The following is a 27,517-nucleotide window of genomic DNA, read 5'->3' on the forward strand; positions in this document are numbered from 1 at the left end:
CTCAAAGCAGATGTCTGGACAGGTGTAGGTTCTTCCTGAGACAGGGCAATACCTTTTCAGCATCATCCCTTGCATTTTAAATAACTGCAAAATTGAAATCAAAGGGCGTCTCAGCTATCTCTGGGAAAGAGTATGTTCTTCGCAAGCACCTCCCAGGGGACTTCACTACCAGCATGCACTAAGGGCATGTTGCCAGCAGTGGTTCCCGCTGCCCCCGTTAGAAGTGGAACAGAAGGCCTTCTGATTCTGACTTGGCATTCAGCCAGCCCTTCCCATATAGAACCTCCACTTCCAGAGGCCTGCTGTTGGAGGGACGTCTAGGTAACCTGTTCCAACAGAGATGGGATGGAAGCCTCATAGATCTGACATCTTAGCAGACAGCAGAGAAAGCATTCTGCTGAGAGCTTCAGTCAGCAACATGCTGTTAGGAAGTGGAACTCTACTCTTGGCCAAGACACAATAAGCATGGCCATACATCTGTGTTTCAGTAAAGGATAAGAGGAGGATCTGGAGGGTGGACATGGATAATCAAGATGCTGGCATGAAAGAAGTCTAATGAGATGGTAGGATTCCATAATGGAAATATTTGCCAAGCAATGTGCAGAGGTGAAGGACACCGATGGATAATGTCATGCCTGTAAATAGCTCAGCAAGGCCATTGCTACCTTTGTGCCTTGCAAAGAAAGGAAGGATGAGCAATTGAGTGGAGAGATCATGACTTTGAAGAGAGAACATGTTGGAGAAATCGACTCTAACCACATTCTTCCTTCACCATGCAGATTGCCCAGGGCACCACATTAGCAGAAAGACTGGGTGATTGATTGTTGACACCTCTGTTCAGCTCGCCCTCTGGGTGCAGAGCCATGGGCACAAAAGTAGCATCTGGGTCTTTGAGGCAAAGACAAATCATACATAGGGTTGATATCTCGTGCATTTTGGCCTGCTCACACCCAGATGGAGTGGTTTCATATCAAGGTTTGTCAGAATAATTCAGGGGTCATTCTCATCCACACACTCTAGTGAGGAGTTCAAGACACATGTAGATGAAGGAATGGATGGAGGCTGGTGAGGCCTTGCTTGTTCTGGGAAGCTTTGTGGTCAAGACTTGTGGGGCTTCCCCAGTGGGTGTGCTTAGCTTTAGAAAACAGGGCCATGTCACTGTACTGGAGGTAGTGTTGTAACTAAGAACAAATTGTTACCTTGGCTGCTACACAGCCCTCAGAAGTACCTAACTAGCTCAGCAGACCGCTCTTCCTTGTCTTGGCACCATTGACCGAGACGCAAACAAGCAATCCAGGGAACTGGTGGTAGCTGACACCACCTGCAGAAGCTGCCAGCCTAATAAGTAAGTAGATAGTAACAGAGAATATAAAACAAAACAAACAAATGTGTGTTTTTAATGTGACTTCCAGGCCTTAATGAGGGAAACTATGAATATGTAAGTATGATAGCAGAACCAAGTATGCTCCAAGGTTGCCTCAATTTGTGGATATGTGAGATGCCATGCTGGGAATAGGATAGTTAAGAGTCTGTGCTATCAGGCAAAGCCTGAGATTCCTGTAAAGTTGCTGGTCAGCCAAATATGTGACTGTGGGGTTCGGAAGAGGTCTAGGCTAAGAGAATCAATGTGGGAGTTTACGGTGTATGGTGACATGTGTGGGACTGGATAATCTCAGGGGGTCCTCCTATGGAGCCCTTGCCAAAGTTCTCTGTAGCATGAGGATTCTGTATGATTTTGATGCAAGAGCAGAAGAGCCCCGGTCTCCAGCTGGGGTACTCTGCCACTGAGAGCCCAGGAATGGAAGAAGAATCCAGCCAAGGAGATGGAGTATCCACAAGCTAGTAAACAGGAAGCCAGTGGCCAGCAGCAGCTCAAACTAACAGGGGAGTAGGTGTGCCAAAGAGGGAGTGCCCATGGTGCCCAGTGTGCCAACGCACTGGGAACTGGCCAGTGCATTCAACTGTATTCTCTGAACTTCCATTGCTCTTACATCCTGTGTAAGTGAGCTCTGTTTTACCATGATGACAAACCTGGTTTAATCAGCTTAATCGAGTTAGCCATCTATATGAACTGACCCTGTGGAATATTTCAGTCCATGGTCACGGGACCCTTGTCTTAGTTACTTTTCCCTGACAGAGGCAACTTAACGGGAAAGTGGTTTATCTAAGTGTTTCTAAGGTATAGCCTATCACAGTGGGGACATCATCGTGGCAGAACCTCCAGGCAGCAGATCAAATCGCATCCACACTCAGGAATTGGAGATGATGCTGCTCCTGTTCAGCTAGCTTTCCTTTTATGCAGTCCAGGACCCAAGGCCACTTTTACAGACATCTTACCTCCTCAATTAACAAAGTCAATTAGTCCCCAGAGGCTAACCTAATCTGAGTAATTTCTCTCAAATACTCCTCGGTGCTGCTCTTATGGGTGATTTCTGGTCCTGTTGAGTTGGCAGTCAACCCTAAGCATCCCAACCCACCCTTTATCAACTCAACACCCAAAGCTAACACCTTTAAGCCATTGCCTTACACACCTTGTCTCCATAATCCCATGACCATTTTATAACAGCAGATAATACAAATACACTCAGTCCAACTTTAAAAATTCTCAGTCTCTAGGATTTTCAGCACGGTTTTAAAGTTGAGAACCCTGACTCACCTGAGACTTAAGGCAGTCTCTTAGCTGTGCACTCCTATAAAATCAAAAGTAACTCACCTACTTCCACAGGGTAAATGCACAAGGTAAATAGTCCTATTTCAGTGGGATGAAGAGAGGAATGGGGATGTAGAAAGGAATGTCAGACCAAAGCAAGACCGAAACACCACAAGAAAAACACCAAATCCCACAGCTATGGGACTCATGATGGCCTCGTCAGAATTCCAAAGGCGTGTATAGATAGGACCACCCTTGCCGCTCCACTTTTGGTAACATACATAGCCTTTCTCTTAGGCTGCCTGTGCTCCATGCCTGAGTCTTTCATCAGAAGATGGTCCATGGTCCTGGAGTCTCTAGCACCCTGGGCTCTCCACTGTTCTCAGACTCACCTCCATAGCTTTGTACAATGGCCTTTCAGGACCTACTTGTGAGGACTCCAAGTCTTCTACACATGGTCTTGCCTCACCTTCACTCGGAAACTGGATCTAGGCCGCATAGTCCCTCAGTCTTTCATCTTTCATGCCTGCAAAACCAGTGCTCTGAGGACAATGCTGCCAAGTTGGCCAGCTTGGACCACAGCTGTATCAGCTTGTGGGCTCTGACTCTGGGGAACACTTGTCTAGGCAGCAGTTTTTGAGGGCCAGGAACCCCTTCAGGGTTTCAATCTCTGTTTCAGTTTTGGCTCTCTTCTTTCAAATAAGTGTATACTTTCACAAGCCTTTCATGGAGGAGGTCTTGCTCTCAGGGCGCCTGGCCTGTTGTCCCACTACAAAGCACCAGGTTTCTCTTTAACAAGTTCAGCCTCCTTTGCAGCACATGCCTTGGCAACAAAGTTTAATTTCTTCAAGCTCTTTTCCTTCTCAAAAGACTACACGTGTCTGTGTCTTTATGCCGGACTATTTCATCGTTTTCACTGTGGCTAGATATGTGTAATAAAAAGTCACTGCAACACAACCCCAAGGCAGTCCTGTCTTGAAATTTCCTCTGCCAAACAAATTAATCTGTGATCTTTAAATTCAAGGGCAGAATGAAGCCAGGTTCTTGGTCAAAATAGCTCATTAATGACCTCTAGCCCAGTTCTAGGTAGAGTTCTTTTGTGTTGTCTCTGAAACCTCATGAGCCAGCCTCTACTGACCATTTCTTTCAGAATTCTTCCAAGCTCCTGCCAGAATGGCCCATTAAGCTCTGCTTTTAGTGTTCAAGGGCTTGGCCTACAATTCCAAACCCTTCCATATTCCACTCATCAACAAGGTCCATAGACCTAAGAACCACCATATGGTCAGGTTTACCAAATCAATGATCTCAGTTCTCAGTACCAGTCTTTTTGCTTAGTTACTTATCCATTGCTGTGAAAAAATACATATCATGATAAAAGTAACCCAAGAAGGAAAGGATTTTTTTTCTGGTAGAGATGTCATGTTAGCAGGAACTTGAAGCAGCTGTTCACATGGCATTCATAGTCAAGAAACATAGAGAAGATGATTCCATGGTTAGCTATTTTCCGTAAAGGTTCTCTCAAGCATTATAACTGTTCATTTAGTAAACATTTATTGAGAACCTATTGTGTGCCAGATGGTACTATTGATATCCAAGACTAACAGAAGAAGGAACACAAGGTCATTATCCTGCATAGAAATCCTAGGGACCTAAGAAAGGCAGACGTGGAGCAAAGCATTGTGGTCGCAGAAGTACATTGAAGGAACAGAGATGTCCAGAGAGGGGGTTATAAGAGGCCCTGGGCTACAGTGTGCTCCAGTGGTATCACAGGGACTCATGACAAGAATTCCCCTGGCTTTGGCATAAAGGATTGTCTCGTTTCATTTTCTTCTATGAAGTGCCTTGGTGGGTGATAAGCAAAGCGGCACCTTCCTTTAAACTGTGTGGTAATCACCCATTACAAGTCTCAGGTTAATTGGTCATGTTACCATATAGGAATCTGAGGTATGTTGCTCAGAACAAATGACTGGCAGCTCCACAGTACATGACCTCACCAACTTTTGACAGTATTCACTTGGCACTGTCGTCTTTCCAGGGTTCAGGGGCTGAAATTAGCCCCAGTGCCAGCTCTTGGGCCCCTTTCCCTTTTCTCAAGTGAGGAAGTTATGTGAGGGGACATGAATGAGAACACTAAATCATGGACCTTGTGGGAACCTCTCTAATTCCACTCCTTATGTGAAGATTTCCATTCCCGGGGTTTCAGCCAGATGCTAGACTCACAGTGGGCCATTTTCAGTCCCCTGGAAGCTGAAAAGTTCTTGTATTTACCATAACTGGCTCATCTTCCCATTAAGATGCACCTAATTTACAGCCCCAACCATTGGACCAACTGAGTAAGAGTTTGATTGCTGGAAGTCAGCTTAGGTCAGTCCACTAGTCAAGGCATGGTCAGCCAGCTGCTCTGGCTGGCTATGCCACCTCTCAGCCCTCTCCTAGATGTGTCTTTAGCAGTATCAAAGGCCACAGTATTCTTTGCACAGCAAGCAGGAGATGTCTTTTGCCCTTATGAGTTCTGGTGTTTCTCCATGCATAGCTCCCCTTAACTTCAAGGACACAGGCAAGCATCCTATAAATCCCTTCAACATTCCTAGGATAGGAATGGAACGTGAATGGGCAGAATTCCTATTTGAATGTCCTTCTGCAAAAGAACACTGTATTGATTTCTATTAATACATAAAATTAATACATAAAAACAAATTACTCCCATGTTTAGCAGTCTGAAAAGATAAGCTTATCATCTCATAGTTTCTGTGGGTCAGAAGTCTGCAGCTCTGTCTAGAAAAGATAGTTAAGCTTGTGAACACAACTCTGCCCTTTTATTGGGTGACTTCTGTACATGCTGTTGTCTGGGGAAACTGGATGAAAGGCCTTAAGTCTGGGGTTCTTGGGGACCACCATGGCAGATAGGCCTTTGGTAGGAGAGTTGTTTATGCTACAGAAAGACACCATGTTGGAGGCTCTGAAGAGAGGTTAGGTCTACAGGGCAGTGTGGGGAACCCTTCTCTTCAGTTTCAGAAGAATGGAAAGGTTCTATGCCCCATGGTTGATGAGTAGTCTGTAGTGCATGCCTGTAGTCAGTTTGTCTCTGATTTCTAAACAGAAGGGAGTGAAAGAAGTTCTCATGTTCCAAGAAAGGAACGCATGACCTTGAGGATGTAGGAGGATGGGGGGAAGGGGCCCATTTATTTAATGTACATCCATCATGCAGGCTATTTCACCAGTAACCCCTGATAGCTTGGAGTCTGGAGGCCTGGTATGTACAGAGTCAGCTATGAAGGAAGAGACACACAGATGCAGATGGGCAGGTCTAGTCTGGGTTCTAACACTGAACTCCTAGAGACTGCCTGAGAGGCCTAGGTTTGTAATAAGTGCCCTGTGCACTAATCCCCTGCCAGCATTGGTGACACAACAGAGACAAGGCATCTCATGAAGCAACACTTGCAGATATACATACAGTGAGGGACAGCAGAAGCCCAGGATTCATGGCAGGGACCATGGCAGATACTGTCTCACATGGTCTCAAGAGCTCAGGGACTCTAGAAATCTGCTTGACTTCTGTGGATTTACTAAAGTGCTAAAGTGTATTTGTTATAGAACAACACAGCCAGAGATGTTCTCACCACACCTTCCTTATCTCAGGATGCTGCCTTCTAGAACATCCTAGAGTTATTGGGAATTAGAAATGAGAATTGGTTTTCTCAAAGGCCACCCGGAAGACTGACTGTCCTGTGCTGGTCCTTGCCATCTAGCCCTTTTCAAACTAGATAGACAGACAGCTAGACAGACACATAGACACAGATATGCATACTCCCTGCTTACTGTGCAAGGCCAGCCAGAGACACCCACACACACATCTCCCTCTCCTTTGTATGTTACACCCTTTACTGTCTTGCTCCAAATTCCTCTCACTTCTGCTTTATCTGACCATTAAAGCCTCTGTAAGGAATTCACCCAGTTAGGTCAAGATAACCCAAGACAACACTTTGATCAACCCAGAATCAAGAACTGACTTCCCCAAAGTCTCTTCATTTGGCCATAGATTGTAACCTAATCATGTAGACTAGCAGGAGGCCCTATCTACCCTCAATAGGAGAGGGTTTTACCAAGTGCACCTGGAGCGGAGATCTTAGGGCTACTTAGAGGTCGGCCTGCCACATATGACATGTTCTTATTTGTAGATAACTATTTTGCTGAGCTAAAAATCACAGTGAGGTATTAAATCGCGTTGGATATATTGGGATCAAAGCAATTTTCCCAGTTTCCTCCTTTTCCTCTTTTAACCATTCTCCCCGAGTTGGTATAGTGCAGTATGTGATGGCTGCAAACAGGGCATATACGTGCTTTCTGTTCTCTTCCCAGTGCCTGCAAGCTTCCAACTTCCACTGTGCCCTCTGAGGAAACTGGCCCCTATTGTGGGCTCTCTTGACAAGCAAAGCTGAGGTGGGGGGTGGGAGGGTGATAGACACAGTAGAATATGCTGGGGTGTGTGTGTGTGTGTGTGTGTGTGTGTGTGTGTGTGCACGCGTGCTCCTTGTCTTTTCAAGGCTTTTGTCATTGAGAAATATTGAATTTTATCAAAAGGTTTTTCTGCATCTATTGGAGTGATCATGTGATTTCTGTTGTGATATACTACATTTATACATGTGTGCAAGGTGAACCTTGTATCTCCAGAATGACACCAACTTGACCACAGTACATGATCTTCTTTTTTTTCTTTTTTTTTTTGTTTTGTTTTGTTTGTTTGTTTGTTTTTTCGAGACAGGGTTTCTCTGTGTAGTTTTGGTGACTGTCCTGGATCTTACTCTGTAGACCAAGATGGCCTCGAACTCACAGAGATCCGCCTGGCTCTACATCCTGAGTGCTGGGATTAAAGGCATGGCACCTGATCTTTTTTATATGTTCTTGAATTCAGTTTGCAGGTTCTTTATTGAGAAATTCTGCATCTGGTTCATCAAGAGTTTTGTCTATAATTTTCTTTCTGATTTTGTTGTTTCTTCATGTCCTTTTGGTGTCAGGTAACACTGTGTTCATTAAGAGTTTGGTTGACCATGCTGCAGTGCATGGCCACACACCCAAGAGTATATGGGCAGCACAGATTGGCTTCCATGGATTTGTTTGTGTTGTAGTTGTTTTTAATGGGTACACAAAGTTGGGTATGTAATGAAGTAGGGATGGGTTTTGGAAGAGTTGGGGGAGTAGGTGAATATGAGCAAAATACATTATATGAAATTCTCAAAGAATTCATAAGACATTTTAAAAATCAAAACATAAAAGGTGTTGGCTATGTTTCTTACTTTTGTATGGAATAGTTTGAGAAACACGTGTTAGTTCTTTAAGGATCTGATGGAATTCAACAATGCGTTCTTCTGAGCCAAGATGTTTTTTAGTTGGGAGATTTTTGTATTTACATTTTCTATTTTTTGAGAATTTCATATGTGAGTAATACATTTGTGTCATCCCCATCTCTCACTCTCCACCTTCCAATTCTTCCTGTCCCCCACTCCCTCTCAAATTCACATTCTCTTTTTATTTTTTTAACTTCCTTTTTATTTATTGGAATATTGTTATTATTAATATTATTATTCCTATTTATTTATTATTCTTTGTGACTTTCACATCATGCATCTCCATCCCATTCATCTCCCTGTCCCTCCATACCCGCCTTCTGACCTTGCAACCTCCCCCCAAAAAGTAAAATAAAATTTAAGAGAAAAGAAAAAGAAGAAAGGAAAAAAATGAAAAGGAAAGATCAGTCTCATCGTGATGGAAGCTGTAATGCGACACAGTCACACAGTAAACTCTTTTGTCCATATATCTTTACTTGCAGGGGTTCATTGCAGAGTCATGGGTCTGGTTTGAGGCCTCTGGTCTCTGCTACACCACCGATGCTGGGCCCTCACTGAAACTCCTCTTGGTTGGCCTGCTGTTGCCCTTTGTTGTGCAAATCCTGCAGCTTTAAGTCTGCAGAACTGGTCCCTTCACATGCTCCAGTAGATCATGGATGTAGTGGATGTTGGGGGTGGGCCAGCTCATAACCCTGTGCCTGGGTAGTTGCAGGTTGGTTGGTCAGCCCACCAACTCTTCTTTTTAAATGATTGTTAAATACACACACACACACACACACACACACAAAAGAAAAAAAACCTACTGAGTGTTGCTCATATGTATATGTGTTAAGGTCTTAAAAGGACCCACACACAGTCGAGACTCCTTCCCAGATCCCTGACTAGACACAAACCACACCCAAACACCTATTTTCACAGAGAGATCCTTTATTAAGCAGGGAAGAAAAGTAAAAGTGGGTGATTTCCCCTACAGGATCCCAGATCTCGCATGCTCTCATGAGTCCTGGTCAGTTGATTCTGCTGGCAGTGTTCTCTTGGTGTCCCTGACCCTTCTGGTACCTCTGATCCTTGTCCCTCTCCTCTACTCCCCCAAGCTCTGCCTAATGTTTGGCTGTGGGACTCTGCATCTGCCCCCATCATTTGCTGGAAGAAGTCTCTCTCTGGTCTTTTTTATGACAATTCTGATAGGCTCTGATCCCAGAACACTCTGCAGACAGGACAAACTGTAGGTCAAAGGTTGTGTGGCTGGGTTGGTGTCCCTAACTCTCCACTTGAGGCCTTGCCTGGTTACAGGAGATGTCTGGTTCAGGCCCTATGCGCCCCTCACCAGGAGTCTTTGCTAGGGTCACTCTCATAATTCCAGGGAGTTTCCATTGCACTAGGCTTCTAGCTCAGCCCCAAAATGCCCCCAATTCCTGTATTTTCTCTCTCCTCCCTGCCCCACCTGATCTCTCCTGTTCCCAGCCACACCAGCCCCAAGTCCACCTCTGAAGTCTGTTCTATTTCCCATTCCCAGGGAGATCTTTGTGTCCCCCATCTCGAGCCTTCCTTGTTACTTAGCCTCTTCGGGTCTGTGGACTGTAGCGTAGGCCCTCTATACATGTTACAGCTGAATAGCGTGGTGTTCTTGTGGGGTTCCTATCAGAGGGAGTGGGGGTTGTCTCTGACCATCTTCCTCCTGCTGGGTTGCCTTTTCCAGCCTTGATGTGATGTGCCCAGTCTTACTGTAGCTTGCTATGCCGTGTTTGGGTGTGACCCTGGAGGCCTGCTCTTTTCTGAAGGGAGGAGCAATATGGATCTAGAGGAGTGGGGAGGTAGAGGATAGGGGTGGAGGCAGGAGGGGAAACTGTGGCCGGGAAGTAATATATGAGAGAAGAATTTCTTTAAAATGTGGATAATTTCTGACTCAGGCAGAAAACAGCAGCAAATGACCTTTCAGGCATAATTTTTGAGAGGAAAGAAGGGAAGGTCTATGTTAGAATGGGCTATGCTAGAATGGGTGGCATATTCTGAGTGGGCATGTTAATTAAGTGAACCGAAGCGGGCTTCTGGTTGCTAAACTCCAATACTTTGATAGCTGGACCTGGGTAGTCAGCCTCAGGAATGAATCTGACATAAGAAATTATTTAAATAAGGGAATAGACCTTGGTGGCTAGATTTAGGGATGTAATCTATGGCCTACAAGGGAGAGGAACGCGGGAAGGGCAAGGCCTGCCAGCGCCGTGTTTGCCAAGCCTGGGCCAGCTAGAGCCCTCCAGGGCTGGCCACTTGGGATTGTACCTCACACCAACAAGTGAAGCTCTCACCGCTCATCAAAGAAGCTTCTTTTTGCGACATATAGAGACGACTACAAAGATCCATAAAATGCAGAGAACAAGTGATGGTGGTGTGCCCAGCTCCTATTGATACATCCACAGTCTAACCCTTACACCTATGGCTCTGGAAAAATCAAAGACAGGAGGAAAGATTATAAGAGACAGAGGACCAGGATGCCTGATGCTACATAGCATCTTCTACCTGTGACGGGGAGGCTGCACCAGTGAAATATCAACAAAATGGCCGCATAAGTAAGATTTACATAATGACAATACCAGTTGACATGCCAATGTGACCGGGAGAATTTTTCAAGGTCCCCCAGATGAAGAGTGGAAGCAATCAGCAGCAGCTGGGAGACAGAGAAGTGGTTGGGGGTGTTTAAAATCATCGCTTCTACCTCAGTGCTTAGTACAGAGCGGTTAAAGCTGTGGGTCCCTTCTTTGATTTTGGTAGGTCACATGCATCTAGAAAGTCATCCCTTTCATATCAGTTTTTCAGTTTAGTGGATTACACATTTTAAGATATCCTGCTCTCCTGAATATCAATATTTGCTTCAATGTCTTCCTTTTCATTTCTAATTTTATTAATTGGGTTTTCTCTCTTGCCTTTGGTTGATTTGATTAAGGTTTTTGTCTATCTTGTTTATCTTTCAAAGAACCAACTCTTTTTTTTTTTTTAGTTAAAACAGTTTTTAACTTTAAACATGTTTTTGATCATATTCTTCCCCTCCCCCAAATCTTTCTAGATTCTCTTCCCCTCCCTATGCATCCAACTTAAAGTTTTTTTTCTCAAAGAACAAACAAAAACTCAATATAGCAACAAACCCCCTAAAAAAAAAAACAAGAAAATGAGCTGAAATATCAAACCCCCCCCCAAAAAAAAACACCAAACTTCAACAAAATAAAAGCTTGCACACACACACAAAAAGAAAATGTGGAGTTCATTATATATTGGTCAGCTACTCCTGAACATGAGGCCTGTCCTGGAGGGATTGTTATACCCAGTGTCACTCCATTGGAGAAAACTGATTTTTCCCTCTCCAAGCAGGTATAAATGGCAGTAATGTTGTTAACTTTTTCCCTAGTGGCTAAATTTTCAGTCATTCATTCATGGTTTTAAACATAACTAAATAAAATATAATAAAATAAAACAAAAACTATCACATTGAAGTTGGACAAGACAAGCCAACAGAAGGAAAAGAGAACAAGAGCAGGCACAAGAATCAAAGGCTGACTCATCCCGTGCACATATTCAGCTGAGAGCTGTAATATACATGCAGAGCACCTGGTGCAGACCTGTGTACGCTCTGTGCTTGCTGCTTCCGTGCCTGTGAGTTCATATGAGCTTTGCTTATGTTGATTCAGAGGGCCTTGTTCTCTCAGTGTCCTCCATCCCCTCTGGCTCTTACACACTTCCTGCCTCCTCTTCCACCAGGTTCCCTGAGCAACCTGGGGAAGTGATTTGGTGGAGACAAACCATTTAGGGCTGAGTGTTCCAAGGCCTCTCACTCCCTATAAAACGTATGTGGGTCTCTGTATTTGTTCTCATCTGCTACAGGAGGAAGCTTCTCTGATGATGGCTGGGCAAGGCCATGAGTATATCTATGAGTATAGCAGGATATCATTAGGAGTCATTGTATCCCTACATTTTTTTCTTTTTTTAGACTAGTATTATTTGGTTTTATCCTAGGCCCCGAGCTATCTAGTCTTAGGTTCTTAGTCATTCACGCAGTGTCAGGTATGGGTTCTATCTCATGGAGGGGGCCTTGAGTCAAGTCAGTTATCAGTTGGTTACAGCCACAAGCTGTGTCAGAATTGCAAGTAGTACACAATTTAGAGAAAGGGTTTGTGGCTGGTTTGGTGTTCACGTTCCTCGTTTTGGTAGCATGCAGAGCACAGTTAGGTGTCATAGACAGTAGAACATGGAGGTGAAGGCTCTATGTAGGCACCAGCTGTACATCTCCATGTTCAATGAGTTGTGTCTTCAGCAACAAGCCTTGCTATCAGTTTTGGGAAAGCAACCTATAGTCTTGGCAACAGCCTAGATTATTTTGGGGATTCCCTTTGCCAACAACTAAATTAGATATAACCCAGTCCCCACACTGGAAACTTTGTTTGGTGATAAGAGATGGCAAGTTGGGACTGATTCTATCTCCCCCATTATTTGGCAGTTTCATCTAGATCACCTTCATATGTGTATCTATTTTTAAAAGTTTCTACTGTAGGGCTGGAGAGATGGCTCAGAGGTTAAGAGCACTGACTGCTCTTCCAGAGGTCCTGAGTTCAGTTTCCAGCAACCACATGGTGGCTCACAACCATCTGTAATGTGATCTGGCACCCTCTTCTGTATACATAATAAATGAATCTTTTTTAAAAAAGTTTCTACTGTATTAGGCTTCCATATTACCCCTCAAATGTCCTTTAATTTTAGCTATCTCTCCCCATATCTCCTCTCCCAACCCCATCACCCTCACCCCTCCCCATTTGATGTTCCCATTCCAGACACCCCCTTCTATATCTATCTATTCTATTTCTCTTTCCTAATGAGATCTGTTTCCTCTATCTCTTACTTTATACTTACCCTCTGCTTTGGGGGTAGTTGTTTGTTGTTTTTTATTGAGGGGTTTTTGTTTGTTAGTTTGTTTTTGGCTTTTGGGTTATTTTGGGTTTTGTGTTTGTCTGTTTGCCTGTTTGTCTGTTTGTTTGTTTGTTTGTTTTGAGACAGGGTCTCTGTATGTAGCCCTGTGTGTCCTACATACTCACTTATGTAGACTAGGCTGGCCTCCAACTCACAGAGATCCACCAACCTTGGTCTCTCAAGTGCTAGGATCAAATGAGTGTGCCATTACATCTCAAATCAACTCTTGGTTTTGTTGATTCTTTGTTTTATTTTGCTCACTTAAGTTTCATTAATTTCAGTCTTAATCTTCATTTGTTGATTTTGGATTGCTTGTTACTATTTCCAAGGCCCTAAGGTGCATTATTAAGTTATTTAGCTAACATCCCTCTGGCTCTGTCAATGTAGCTATAAACTGCTTTCATTGAAAGGAGTGGATCAGTTCCTGTCATTTGATGATTTTTATAGAGTTTGATGTTTTCCTCTCCTTAATTCACTTAGTGACTATTCCATCATGATTTTTTTTTCTTTTAGTCTCATGCATGTGTTTATCTTTCTTTCCAGTCTAAATGATTCTTTCCAATGTCTTTTGTAGAGCTAGCTTTTAAGTGTCTTAAATTTTTTAGTCTTTTTTCATCATGGAAATTTATTTCTCCTTCAATTATGAAATATAGTTTTGTTGGGTATAGGAGTCTATGTGGGTAGCTGTTGTCTTTCATAACCTAGAATACATCTAAGCCCTCTTGAATATTTTAGTTTCTCTAAAGAAATTTGCATTCACTATATGGGGCCTGCCTTTGTATGTGAGTTGCTTTCTTGCAAATGTCAATATACTTTCTGGTCTTTTCTGGCTATGTCCACTTTGATATTCTAAATAACTCTAGTATATCTTCTACTATTATTTTTTTGAAAATGTTTTCTAAGACTTTAGCAAAAACATTCTTCTCCTTCAATGCCTATAATTTGTACATTTGGTCTTTTCAAAGTATCCTATAAAGATTTATTTTTGGCATTGACTGAGTATTCCAATTCCTCTTTCTTCTCTTCAAGACTCAATATTCATTGTATTTCTGAGGCTTTCTACTGAGATTTTTGTTTGTTTTATTGAATTTTCATTTCCAGTGTTTTCGTTTGCTTTTTCTTCAGTAATCACTTCATTGCATTGTCTTTGTATCACACTTTGACTCCCTCATTTCATTCAACTCTTTATGTTCCCTTGGAATTCATTCAGAAGTCTACTTAGGTCCCCGTTGGTTTCTTGGAGCTTACCTATAATCTTTCTTTTGAAATACTTGGTATTTTGTCAAATTTATTGCAGGTCATTACTGTCAGATTGGTAATTTTTGGAGAAGTCATTGCTACCTTGATTTTTCTTGTTTCAAATATGGGTTTTTTAGTTGTTTGTCTGTTAGCTTTTTGCATTGAGACTTATGCATCTAGAGTTAGGCCATTAGTTGAATTTTTATTTAAATTAATTCTGTGTAAGTATTTCCAATGTTCAAGAGGAACCAGACTATAATATACTTGAAGTGTTGTTTCCCTTTGCTAGACTGATATTTAGGGCAACATAATCAGTCCCCCAGTCCTCTGAGAACAGAATGCTGTCTATAAACACAATCATTATGAATATATAGTAATATATCAAATCAGGTAAAAAAAATCATCTCTTATATACCAATCATTTTAGGAAGTAAGGGGCACTGGTAGTACTGTGTTATGAATATATCAGTTACTGTGGATGAGTTGAAAGAAAAACAGAGGAAAACCAAAGATTCCCTTCCCTAGTTTCCAGAAGCCTGTTACACCCCTGTGTGATGTTGGGTTGCATCACATCCCAGGTCAGCCCTTGGTGTCTTATTGGAATGTTTTTCTGCCTCTGAGCCTTTCCTTCAGAATACAGAATTACAGATGCTGGTTCTTTTGGTGGAAGATACATTACAGATAGAGTCACCCATCCTGGTCTCACCTCTAGAAAAAACTGCAGGAATCAAGTTATGAATGTAGACCAGGCCCCTGTATAGTTCTTCCCAATGTCCAACACTCTGCTTGGAACCAGTGTGGTTCACCTGGGTTCCTCCTTGTTGAAATTCTGTGCAGCTCTGACAGGAAGTTTCTTCCCCACAGTCTAGCGGTGTTATCTGGACAGGTTTCAGAGTTCTGTCTCCGTGTTTCCCAGGAGTGCCGATTTGCAGCAGATCTTGGACCACTGATGCAGCAGGGGTCTCCTTAAGACAGGGTTCTACAGCTGCTCCAGTCTACTGCTGAGTGCTGAGAGGAGAGTTTGCCCAGCATCCCCTCCTGCTACTGATGCTGGTGCACGGCATTTGCCTGGGTGCCTGCTCTGTTTCCTGTCCCCACTGAAAGCACAGTGCAGATTTTCCGCACCTGTCTGTCATTAGCCACTGTTCTCACCCTGTGCTCTTGGTGCACCCTCTCCCTGAGGGTGGAGAGCCTCTCTAACCAGCCAGTCTTTCCTGACAGGACCCTGGAGTGTCCCACCTGCTTTGTGAAATGGCCTATTTCACTTTGCCCTTGAAACTAGAGACATTCAGATATCACTGTTATCTTCTGATAGCTTTTCCCAGTTTATTCATCATTTTATTTATTACTTGAGGGTTTTTTTTTTTTCATTTTAAGCTTATTTCTTTTGCCTGGTTTCTCTTTTCCTATTTTTCTTTTACTGAAAATAGGGGTTTTTTTTTCATACGATATATTTCTTTTTTAACTTTTATTGATTCTTTGCGGATTTCACATTATACATTCAGATCCCACCATCTCCTCCCCACAACCTCGCCCCAAAACAAAAGAAAATTTCAAAGAAAAACAAAACAAAAACAAAAACAAAAAAGGGGGGAAATCTCATTGTGGAAGCTGTAGTGTGGCCTGGTAAGTTACACAGTTTACCCTTTAGTCAATTCATCTTTACTTGCAAGTGTTCATTGCCATGGGTCATTGGTCTGGGTAAGGCCTCTGGCCTCTGCTGCATCACCAATAATGGGCTCTCACTGGGGCTCCTCGTAGACATCCTGTTGTCCTGTGTCATGGAAATCCTGCAGTTTGGGGTCAGTAGGTTCATCCCTTTCCCATGTTCCAACAGTTCCTAGATGGGGTGGACATGGGGTGGGCCAACTGGTTCTGGACCTGGGTGGTAGTTGTGTTAGTCAGCCTGCCAGCTCTCCCCCATCATCACCCTGGGGCAAGCTCTCCAGCACTGCCTCTGCCCACCCACCCAACACAGCCTACAGTAAGGAATGGGGCCAGTTCTCCTGCTCTCAGGTTCTCGGGTCTGGCTCCCCCACACTTACACCACCAGGACCAACTCCACTGTCTTGTCCAGGTAAGGTGCAGGGTCCTCTCTCCCCAGATTGCTTTGGGGGCATACAAGGGAGGACAGGGGCAGCTGTCCTGCTCTCATGCCTTCAGGGATGCCTCATCTGAGCCCCCAACAACAGGGTTAGAGCTAGTGTGCTGCCCTGTCAGAGTTCAGAGGCCCCTCTCTCATGGGCTGCAGCTAGTGAGGCAAGGCTAGTTCTTCTGCTCTGGTGGCCCTAGGGCCAGCTCTCTCGCTCGCCTGCCTGTTGCAGGTAGCAAGGGGGGCATGGCATCTTCCCCTCATTCATGCCATCACATGGCAGATGAGGGTGGTTTAGCTCTCCTACCGTCATACCCTTAGGGTCAGCGCTAGTGTACTGAACAGATGGGATGCACACCCATGGTGGGGCCATCTTTCCTGAATGGAAGAGGTGGAGACAATTCTCCTGCTGCAGTATTCAGCAATGGGCAGGACCAGCTATCCCAGGGCCAATGAGGGGCAGGGCCAGCCCAGCACGGCCTTTGAATTTCAACATGCATGATTCCTATGACCCCTCTGGTAACATGGGCCATGGACATCAACACAGACCTTAGCTGCAGCAGTACCATAGACTCAGACATGGCCGTCAGCAGCAGCCCTGGCTCAAATAACACCATTGCCCCAGGTGACAGTGCAGCCTACTCAGATCAGCATGACCCTGGTGGTGGCATGGGCCCTCAGGCACACACATGGCCACAGGTTGGGACCTAGACCCCCCACCCCCTGGCATCCATGTAGCATTTGGTGGCAACATGGGCCACAGACATCAATAAAGATGTGGTAGGACCATGGACCAAGACATGGTCATAGGAAGCATCCTGGGCTCATATGTAACTATGGCCCCAGGTGGTAGTTTAGGCCACCCAGATTGGCATGGTTCCCACAATAGCATGGCCCTCAGATACCAACATGGTCCCGGGTGATGGTCCAGACCCTAGGCATTGGCATGGCCTTCAAGTATCAGGAACTACAGACATCAACACAGACCCTGGCTGCAGTAGGGCCATGGACATGGCCCTTGGCAGCAGCCCTGGCCCATAAATCACCTTGGACTTGGGTAGCAAACAGGCCATTCATGTCAGCCTGTTCCTCACTATCCTCACTTCTTTAGATCTGCCTCTCTCCACAGCCCATGAATATCAATCAATCAATCTCTCTCTCTCTCTCTCTCTCTCTCTCTCTCTCTCTCTCTCTCTCTCTCCCACCCCCCACCTCCCCTCCCTGTACTCACTCACCATAATGGTGCCCAACCCCAAGCATGCTTGGATGAGTCCTGTCCACCCTAGCCGCAAGTTATGGCTTGGAGCTGCTGCTGTTCATACATTATATTCTGATTATGGTTCCTGTCCCTCAACTCCTCTGAGATCCTCCCCATCTGAATCCATAACCTTTCAGCTTCTCTTTAGAAAACAAGCAGGCATCTAAAAATAATGATGATGATGATGATGATGATGATGATGATGATGATTAAAACAAACAAACTGGAACAGGTCAAAACAAACAAGCAAAAAAAAACAAAGAAGAAAACACATATAGATGCAGAGTCATACATGTTTGTACACAAAGGAATCCCATAGAAACACAAAATGGGAAGCCATAATATATACACAAAGGATGGGGGAAGGGGAGGTGGGACCCTGACAAAGAGCATCCAAAGATGTCATTGAATTCATTTTGTGTTGGTCATCTACTGCTAGGCACGGAGTCTGCCCTAAAGAGACTTGTATTCCCAGTGAGACTCTGTTGGAGGGAACGTATCTTTCACTTTCATGTGGTTATCAGTTGGAGATAATTTCCAGATTTTGGATGAGAGCTTGTGTCCATTTCTCCATTCAGCTCTAGTCTGTGCTGCTGAGTCTAGAAGGCCTTGTTTCCTTGGTGTGCTCCATCCCCTCTGACTCAGTGTTACTGCCTCCTCTTCCCTGAGCCCTGAGTGGAAGGATTTGTTAAAGGCCTCCTATTTAGGACTGGGTTTTCCAAGATCTCTCAGTCTCTACACAATGTCGGGTCGTAGTATCTAGTTTTCTCCTAGATCTATTGTTTATCTGGTCTCTGGTTCCTGGCCACCTGAGCAGTGTTGGGGATGGGTTCCATCTCATGGAATGGGTCTTCAAGCCAATAGATATTGGTCAGTTACTTTCACAAGCTGTTGCACTAACACATTTTTGCAGCCAGATCACCCCTGTATATCAAAGCAGGGTTTGTAGCATGGTTTACCTTTCTCCTTTGGTAGCACTCAGGTTACCTCCCAGTACCATAAACACTGGTCCAAGGGGGTTAAGACTCTAGGTAGGCACCAGTTCCACTTCCCTGTGTTCAGTGAGTTGTGTGGGTGTTGTCTTCAGCAGTGGGACCTTACCATCAGCTTGTAGAGAACAATCAATAGACTGGCCAATTACCTGGGTTGTTTAGGGTTTCCCATGGGGCCTCTTTGGCCATCAACTCAATTAGATATAATCCATCCCCTGTACTGGAAGCTTTATTTGGTAACAAGAGTTGTCCAGTTGGGGCCTAATCTCCCCCATTATTTAGCAATTTCATTTAGATCGCCTTCATACATGCACGCATTTAAGAAGCTTCTACTGTCTTAGGTTTCCATGTGACTCCTCAAATAGCCGTAGTTTTAGCCGTCCCTCTCTGTACTCCCGCCCTCGCCCCTCCACCCTCTTTCCCCTCTGAGCATCCGTTTCCCCCCCACCACATCCATCACTGTCTATTCTATCTCCCCTTCCTAGGGAGATCCATCCCTCCTGCACTAGTTCCTTATTCTATACTTAACCTCTGTAGCTATATAAATTGTAGCTTTTGCTTATTGAAGACTTAACAGCTAATATCCACATACAAGCAAATACATAACATATTTGTCTTTCTGGGTTACTTCACTCAGGATTATTTTTTTCTAATACCATCCATTTACCTGTGGATTTTATGATTTCATTTTTTAACAGCTAAGTAATATACCATTGTGTAAATGCACCACATTTTCTTTGTCCATTCTTTCCTTCATTGACAGACATCTGGGCTGTTTCCAATTTCTGGCTGTTTTAAATAGAGCAGCACTGAGCAGTGGTGGCACATGCCTTTAATCCCAGCACTTGGGAGGCAGAGGCAGGCGGATCTCTGTGAGTTGGAGGCCAGCCTGGTCTACAAAGCGAGTTCCAGGACAGGCACAAAGCTACACAGAGAAACCCTGTCTCGAAAAAACCAAATAAGAAATTTAAAAAAATAAAAAATAAATAGAGCAGCAATGAACATGGTTGAGCAAGTGTCAAACTGTAGCAGGCTGAAGCATCCTTTGGATATCTGTCTAAGAATGGTACGGCCGGATCCTGAGGTAGATAAGTCCCATCTTCCTGAGGAATTTTTACACTGATTTCCACAGTGGCTGTTCTCCCACCAGCAATGGATGAGTGTTCCCCTGACTCCACAGCCTCGCCAGCATGAGCTGTCACTTGTTTTATTGACCTGAGCCATTCTGCATAGTGTAAGATGAAATCTCAAAGTAGTTTTGATTGGCTGGGTTTTCAAAAATGTTTGAATTTCTCAACCATGTTGGCAACATTCTTTTGTCTATACTTCTTATTCACATCCTGAATTGATTGTCTGCTTCATTCAGATGCCTGTTTGTTCCTGTTTCAGGTGTTGATGATTTTTACAAACAGGCTTTGGGTTATTTCTCTGGCATTTTAACCCTGTTAGTATCTTTAGAGGCAGTGACTGAGGATTTACAATCTTTCAGGGTTCTCATGTCTGCTCACTTTCTCGGGTATCCTGTGTCCCTGTATTGCAGTTTGTAAAGCTGTTGCTCTGGTTGCCCCTTCATTTTACTTAGGGATCTTATTGTGCACCCTACTCTCAAGGATCCAATCCCCAATATCATCCAGAGAGAAGAAAACAAACCATGATAACGTCAACAACCTTGATCCAAAGATGCCATAGAAATGTACTTAAAACTAATTTAAACCATTAATAAGCAAACAAAGAAAAATGGCTAAAATTATGTGGACTGTACTATGAAGTTCAAATTAATTAGAGTGAAAATAAAAACTTATTAAATGAATGAAGTAAAGAAAAGGAGCGTGGAAAGAGGTCAGAAGGGAGAAGACTGTTAAAGAAAAGAAAAGAAAGAAAAATGTCAGGAAAGACAAAAGAAAAAACCAAAGATAAAAATATCTAAGTGCACAATGAAGGAAAATGAGTCGGTTCAATTAGATAACAAAAAATAAAGTTAAAATACTAATTAACGATACTAAAATAAAAAGGTGAAGCACAGGAGGTAGGGTGGGGATCAAGTATTGGTACAGTTCTGTGGGTCCTCCAATGTTGGCGCTTTCTGGGTAGTCAGGGACATCAACTAAGGTTGACTCTTGCCTCTCTGGCCAGCTGAGCGAGGGCCTGGTGTGGAGCAGTCCAGTGTCACGTGTGTGCCACAACAGTTTCTCGTTCAGGGGTTTCTTTTCCTTTATATACCCAGAACCTCTGCTGGACACAGTTAGCTCTGCAGCCTGTGAGCTAAGCTTGCTGCCTTCCCACAATACCTTGGGATGGCAAATGTCCAAGCCAGCATGTGTCCTAAGGCTAAGGGAGTGGAGGAAGCTAGCCCAGCAGTGGGATCAGAACCATCTAGAGCACTAGTCTCCTCGCTTTGAAACCCTGCTCAGCACTAAACACCATGTAAGAAGCCTGCAGAAGTCAAGCATTTCCTCTGGAGCTTCAGAGTTCGCCGAGATTCCAGGAAGGGCTCCTGGCTGACCGCCAAGTCAAGGCTATCAGATTCATCATTATCCTCATGTGACAGACTCAGCTATTAGCAGAGAGTAAGGCCACCCACCCCCATACCTTTCACTGTTTGAGCCAAACCTCCTGCCACCTGAACTCAGTGTGCCTCTGACCAGCCCTGTGTCTCTCCAGAACTGCTTCTACACTTGTCAGTCACCTGGGGCTGTGGCAGGTGGATCCCAGACTCAGTGGCTTGTGATTGTTCCTTCTTATCTGCCCCCACCCCCAGGGAAGCTTAGCCTTCAATAATAGTTTTCCTCTCAAAAAGGCCACAGCCCTCCAAGACCTGGAGGGTGACAAAATAGACCTCCCCTTGACTGCAGACACAACACGCAGCAGTCTCTGTGCTAGTGATCTGAGAGGAAAGCCTCCTTTGGGTCCATAGTTTCTGCCATCATGGTAGTGACGTCTTGGTGGATATTCATGGCAGCGGGAACATGGGGTGGAGTCGTCTCATACCTTTGCAGATCAGGAAGCAGAGCTCTTGGGCATCTCAGGCCACAATCAGAACTGCTGCTGCCCCCAGAGAACTCTTTCCACCATCTGGGTCACATGTCATAAAGTTTCTACAGCCTCTCAGAAATGTCACTAGCTGGGGACCAGATATTCAAAACGCAGCTTCTGGGCAACTTTTCACATTCAAGCCACAACTCCTGCCTGGGTTGAAGAGTTCCAGGAACTATGGGCTTGTTCTGAGGGGTAGAGCTGCCTGACTTTCTCCAGGACTCCTGCTAACCTTAGAAAGCTTCTGCTTCTGCCCCCCATCCCTCCCAGGAAGTGGCGGGAGCAGGAGCCATGTGCAAGTTTCTCCTCTTCTCTGCATCTTCAGTTTTTCTGCACCTTTCAGTCGAATGCTCTTCCAATCTTTCCCTCTTTGGAATAGAATTTGTTATCTCAGCTTTTTTCCTTCAGAGCATCCAACTGAGGCAGTTTCCAAGCTGCCATCTCAACCAAGAACTCTCCAAGCTTCTGGTCCTTATGAAAGAATGTGTAGCTTTTGTTTGGGGTGTGTGTGTGTGTGTGTGTGTGTGTGTGTGTGTGTGTGTGTGTGTGTGTGTGTTTGGTTTATGTATGGTAAATGTAGATGAGTATATGGGTTGCTGGGCCCATGTATGAACTTGTAAAAGTCAGATCAGGTGTCTTCAGGCACTGTCCACCTTACTGGCTTGATAGGAGGTCTCTCACTGAACCTGACATTTGGCATTGTGACTAGCCAGCATGATCCCAGGGTCTGCCTCTCTGTCCCTCAATGCTGGCATTATAGGAGTGCACAGCTATGTCTGACTTTTTCATGGATGCTGGGGATTCAAACTCAAGTTCTCAAGCAGAGCAAGTGCTTCCAAGTAGATGTGACCTTCATTGGTCCTGATCTGATCTTGCTGGGATGAGCAGTGTCTCCTTTAGCATGTACAAGTTTATATACTCTTACTCTCTATGGGTCCCAGTTTCCAGAGAGGTTAGAGAGACACACTAACCCAGCCAACAGGTGTTCTTCCCACTCTCTGCTTTATTAAACAAATGGGAGGAGAAAGCTATGGTTTTGGACACACTGGAGGCTCTTCCTCATATCTGCAGACCACTTGCCTTGTTGGCATACTACCTGTCCTAGTTAGCTTTCTGTTCCTGAGATAAACACCATAACCAAAAACAACTTGGAGAGGAAGGAGTTTATTTGGCTTATACTTCTGTTCCCAGTCCATCACACTCAGGGCAGGAACTCAAGCAGAAGAGGCAGGAACTACAGATGAATGCTGCTCACTAGCTTGTTCCCCTTGGCTTGCTCAACCCGTTTTCTTATATACCCCAGAACCACCTGTCCAGGGGTGGCACTACACACAGTGGGCTGGGTTCTCCTACATCAATCATTAATCAAGAAAATGCCCCCCAACAGACATGCCCCCAGGCCAGTCTGATGAAGGCAACCCCCCCAAGTTGAGGTGCCCTTTTCCAGGTGACTAGAATGTGTGTAAGCTGACAAAAACTAACCAGCACACGCCCTTTCCCCTCCCCCACCACTGCTCACGGACTGTTGCTGGGAGCCAGCCGTTGTACCTCAGATGCTGTGAGGATGTGGACTGGGGTGCCTACCTTCAGATTAAATGTGTCACTTATTATGCCTTTGTTAAAACAAATCTTACCACTTACTTTTAATTTGCAGTAACATAGCTTTAATATCTCCCAGCCTGGAACTTTATAAAGAGACGTTTACAAGTCAAGTGAGACAGATTGCTATTACACAGCCTAGAAACAAAAAGTTACTAAGTGATTGAATCTTATTCCCCCTTATGTCTCCAACAGGCCATCCGTGGATACTGTTAATTAAGACTCCTAATTACATTTCTCATTCAGCTTCAATAAGATGATTTGCAGGTGGGAAGGATGTGCCCATTGTTAGCATAAGCATTAGCATCTTCACATCCATTTCATTTTGTAGTGTGCATTTTAGTACATGTAATAGTTATTTCATTTACAGTTAAGGGCATAATTTGTGAAAACAGAATTACTGAGTGTTAGTCAGGCAGCTCTGGGGAGCAGATCAGAGACCAGTTTGAACGAAACACTGACAAGCTCATTATATTAAACTTGGGTAACATGCTGGCTCTAAACTGAGCACACTGTTGAGAACCTTCATTTACAACTGAGTTGGAATCTTTCCCCTTGTATTTCACGGTTTTTGTTTTGAAAGCATTAACACCTTCTGTTAAAGTCAGTTTTATTTCACTAGTAGGAAGTAAAATAAAGACCAATGAGCAAGTCCCTGCGGTTGGTCAGTACCTGCCAGGGCTTCCCTCTTTTTGTTGCTGTCTTTGGGTTTTCTGGGTTTGGGGGAGGGTAGTTGTTCTGTTTTGTTCTGTTTTGTTTTGTTCTGTTTTGTTCTGTTTTGTTTTGTTTTGTTTTGTTTTGAGGCAGAGTCTCACGCTGTAGCCCAGACTGGCCTGGAACTCATCATGTAGCCCCGGCTAGCCTCAAACTCAAAGTAGTCCTTGTGTCTCCAGTGCTGGAATTACAGACATGAGCCACCACACATGGCTTATTCCCTTAAAGTCAACTGAAGTGTTTTTTAACAACTTCTTGGAATATCTATAGTAAGTGTTATTATTCAAGTGAAGTTCACAAAGTGTCAAAAGGGGTGACTAAGTACTGTACATTAATTATCCCTTAAGTAAAATGTAATATAATTAACACAATATAACATACAAAGTTATATATAATATTGGTAGTTTTACGTAATGTAAGAAAGGATATATAAACATAATTCAAAGTCATATACACACATACAAACATACATAAACATGTAAAAGTATATGTTTAGATACATGAACATGTATCAACTTGGTTCATAAACTTGAACAATTTTAATATCCAAGAAGCAGCTTATGAATGTGTCACATACATGGCATGTGCATGCCATTGTCAGATGGTCCTGAGGTATTCTTTTGAACAGCAGTGAAGTGCAGATGCACTCTATCCAGATGGAGTGGTCACCATCCTGGTCTGCCTCCCTCCTGTGTAGCTCACTCCATCTCACAGCTTTCCTTTTGCCCCCTCATTTGGGTGATGCTGCCTAGGAGCTTCCCGAGAAAGAGTGAATGGGGATATCTCGACCCAGATCCCCATGTGAAGACAGAGGGCACAGCTCATGCAGATTATCCAAGATGCAATCCCAGACTTGTCAGAAAATGGTCTGTAGAGAAGTCCAGCTGCTGGGGATATTCTGTGCAAATCCTATTCACCCCTAAATACCAGTGTGAATTGCTGGACCATGTGGTGCTATGGTTTCAGTGCATCTCTAAGAGTTCATATATTAAAAGCTTGGTGCCTAGGGTTGCTAGATGGCAGGTGTAACTCTAAGTCTTGGGTCTAACAGAAGGTCTGGTCATTTGAGGTACTGCTTGCAGAAGGAATTAATGTAGTTACTATGGGACCCTGGCTATTTCCCATGATAACAAATCATCATAAATGGATGAGCCTGACCCCTGGATCCTTCTGGCTTCCTGTCTCAGTATGACTGCTCTGTTCCTCCCACATGTGTTCCTAACATAATGTCATCCAGCAGTGAAGCCCTCAGATGCATCTGCCTGGTCCTGGACTTTCAGCCCCAGAAATCTGTGTCCTGCAAGATTTGGCTATCAACATTTCATCATGGGTTAGGGAGAGACTCCTGAGGCCCCACCCCTCTGTGAGGGACAATTTACAGTTAAAGGTGGCTGAGGCAGTGGGATGGCTCTTTGTCCAATGGTGTAGCCACTGGTAAGTTGCCCAGGCTCCAGTAAATAACTGTTTGTCCATGCTTGTGCAAGAAGCACTAGTTAAGCCCACACACTTGTCAGAGTTAAAGGGGTATTGGTGAAATTATTAAGGCCACTCCACATAGTTAAAAGGGAGGTTTATTTTGTGGCGTAACTTACAAATGAAGGGATAGGTAGATTGTAGGGTCTGGCAAAGGTATGGCGCAGTCCGGCAGTGTTCTCTGAAGAACTCTGCTTGGTCTGCCTCCAGCGTCCAGGGTCTGGGCACCAAGAGATACTTCTCATTTGGATCCTGGGTCTTCAGCGTCCTCTCTCTGCCCAGCCTTGTAGGTGTGACCGTTACCAAAGCCTCAATGGGGGTTGGAACTTCCAGGCCAAGGCTGGAATGGCTACCCACTACAAAGGAGAACTTGTTGGGAAGGAGGGGGACTTCAGTAGGAGAGGAAGGGGAATGAGAAAAGGAGGTAGAGATAAAAATGGCCAAAATTCATTTCATACATACATATATATATATATATGTATGTTTATAGATATATATACATGTATGTATGTATGTATGTGTATATATATAGTCAAGAATATATATGAAATTATCAAGAATAAAAATATATATGCTGGGTTGGGGATTTAGCTCAGTGGTAGAGCGCTTGCTAGAAGGCCCTGGGTTCAATCCTCAGCTCAAAAAAAAATATAGAAAAATATATATATGCTAAAGAAAGACATTTGGTTTGTTTTCAGTTTCAAGTACAGTTATAGTACCAGAAAATAGACTAATACATATTCACTAAAGGCATAGCCCAAGATCATCATTACTAAGTATTGATTATGCCGGAAACAAAACCTCCAATTTGTTAGCAACTGGCTTTGAGAAGTAGGTTGCTCTGAGTGAGCTTGTGCATGCCTTCCATTTTCATTTCTCTCGGGTAAATAACCAAGAATAGAATTTTTGGATCATGTGGCATACATACATTTAGTTTTGTTAGCAATTACCAAAGGGTTTCCAAGATCATCCTACCATTTCCACTCCCAGCTGTGACATACAACAGGTCTAGTTGCTGTGTGACTCCAGAGCTCACTGTGACAGACGGATCTTAAGGGTGTGAAGTAGGAGCTTTCTGTGTTATTTTATGGATATTAATATTAAGGACCTTTTGTGTCTTTTTTTTTTTTTTGAGGCAGGGTTTCTTTTTATAGGCCTGGCTGTCCTGGAACTCACTCTGTAGACCAGACTGGCCTCAAATTTACAGAGATCCATCTGCCTCTGCCTGTCAAGTGCTGGGATTAAAGGCATGTGCCACCATGCCTGGCTTCTTTTGTGTCTTTTTTGACCATCTATAATTCCTTTATGATCAAATTCTTTTTTTAAGCAATTTTTTTATTTTATTTTATTTTTCCAGTACAGGGTTTCTCTGTGTAGTATTGGTGCCTGTCCTGGATCTTGCTCTGTGGACCAGGTTGGCCTTGAACTCACAGAGATTCACCTGGCTCTGCCTCCCAAGTGCTGGGATTAAAGGCATGCGCCATCACCGCCCAACCCATGGTCAAATTCTTGTTAAGTCCCGTGCCCATTATTAGGTTGTTTGCTCTGCCCATCTGCCACTCCCTCTCAGGGGCATGTCCCCTCACTTTGTGGTGATGTCTTTGAGTGTACAGAGAGTTTTTATGTTGATAAAGTCACGTGCTAGTTTTTTTTTTTCCTCTGACTACCCCAATAATGTTTTGTTGCCCGTTTTCTGGGCATATTGAAGTTTCAGCTTTTTACTTGAGCCCTTGAATCCTTCTAAGTTTAGTTTGATGGTTATGGCTATGATTTAGTTCTAGTTAATTTGTGCTTATGGTGCAAAGTTGACATTGAAGGTCTTTTCCCATGTATCCACCAACCCTTGCACCACTTGGTAGAGGCTAATTTCATTCCTCCGCTGATAATCCACACAGGTTTGAAGAAAATTGCTCGACCATAACCATAGGTCTGCTTTCAAATCCACGTTTGTTCCATTGATTTGTCTTTTTTGCAGTAAGTTTACATGGTTGTGAATACTGTTTCTTCATAATCAATTACATAACCAGGGACTTTACCTGTTCTGATTTTTGTTTTTCTTTAAGGTTTTGTTGGTTACTCGCCTTTCTAAAGTACAGCTTTTCTTTGTTTTTAAATTGCTCACTTCATAAACACAAACAATCTGTTCTGCTCAAGCCCACCCCCACTTGC

The 27,517-nt window shown here is 43.9% G+C and overlaps 1 protein-coding gene across 7 annotated transcripts in view; it reads left to right on the plus strand.

The window, feature by feature from the left end:
• The window catches only part of Otud7a (OTU deubiquitinase 7A), a 314,162-nt gene that overhangs the window by 243,809 nt on the left and 42,836 nt on the right, over nt 1-27,517 (plus strand). The gene's annotated exons all lie outside the window — the stretch shown is intronic.

This window comes from Onychomys torridus, chromosome 1, assembly GCF_903995425.1.
Source record: "Onychomys torridus chromosome 1, mOncTor1.1, whole genome shotgun sequence".
In the NCBI taxonomy this organism is placed as follows: domain Eukaryota; kingdom Metazoa; phylum Chordata; class Mammalia; order Rodentia; family Cricetidae; genus Onychomys; species Onychomys torridus.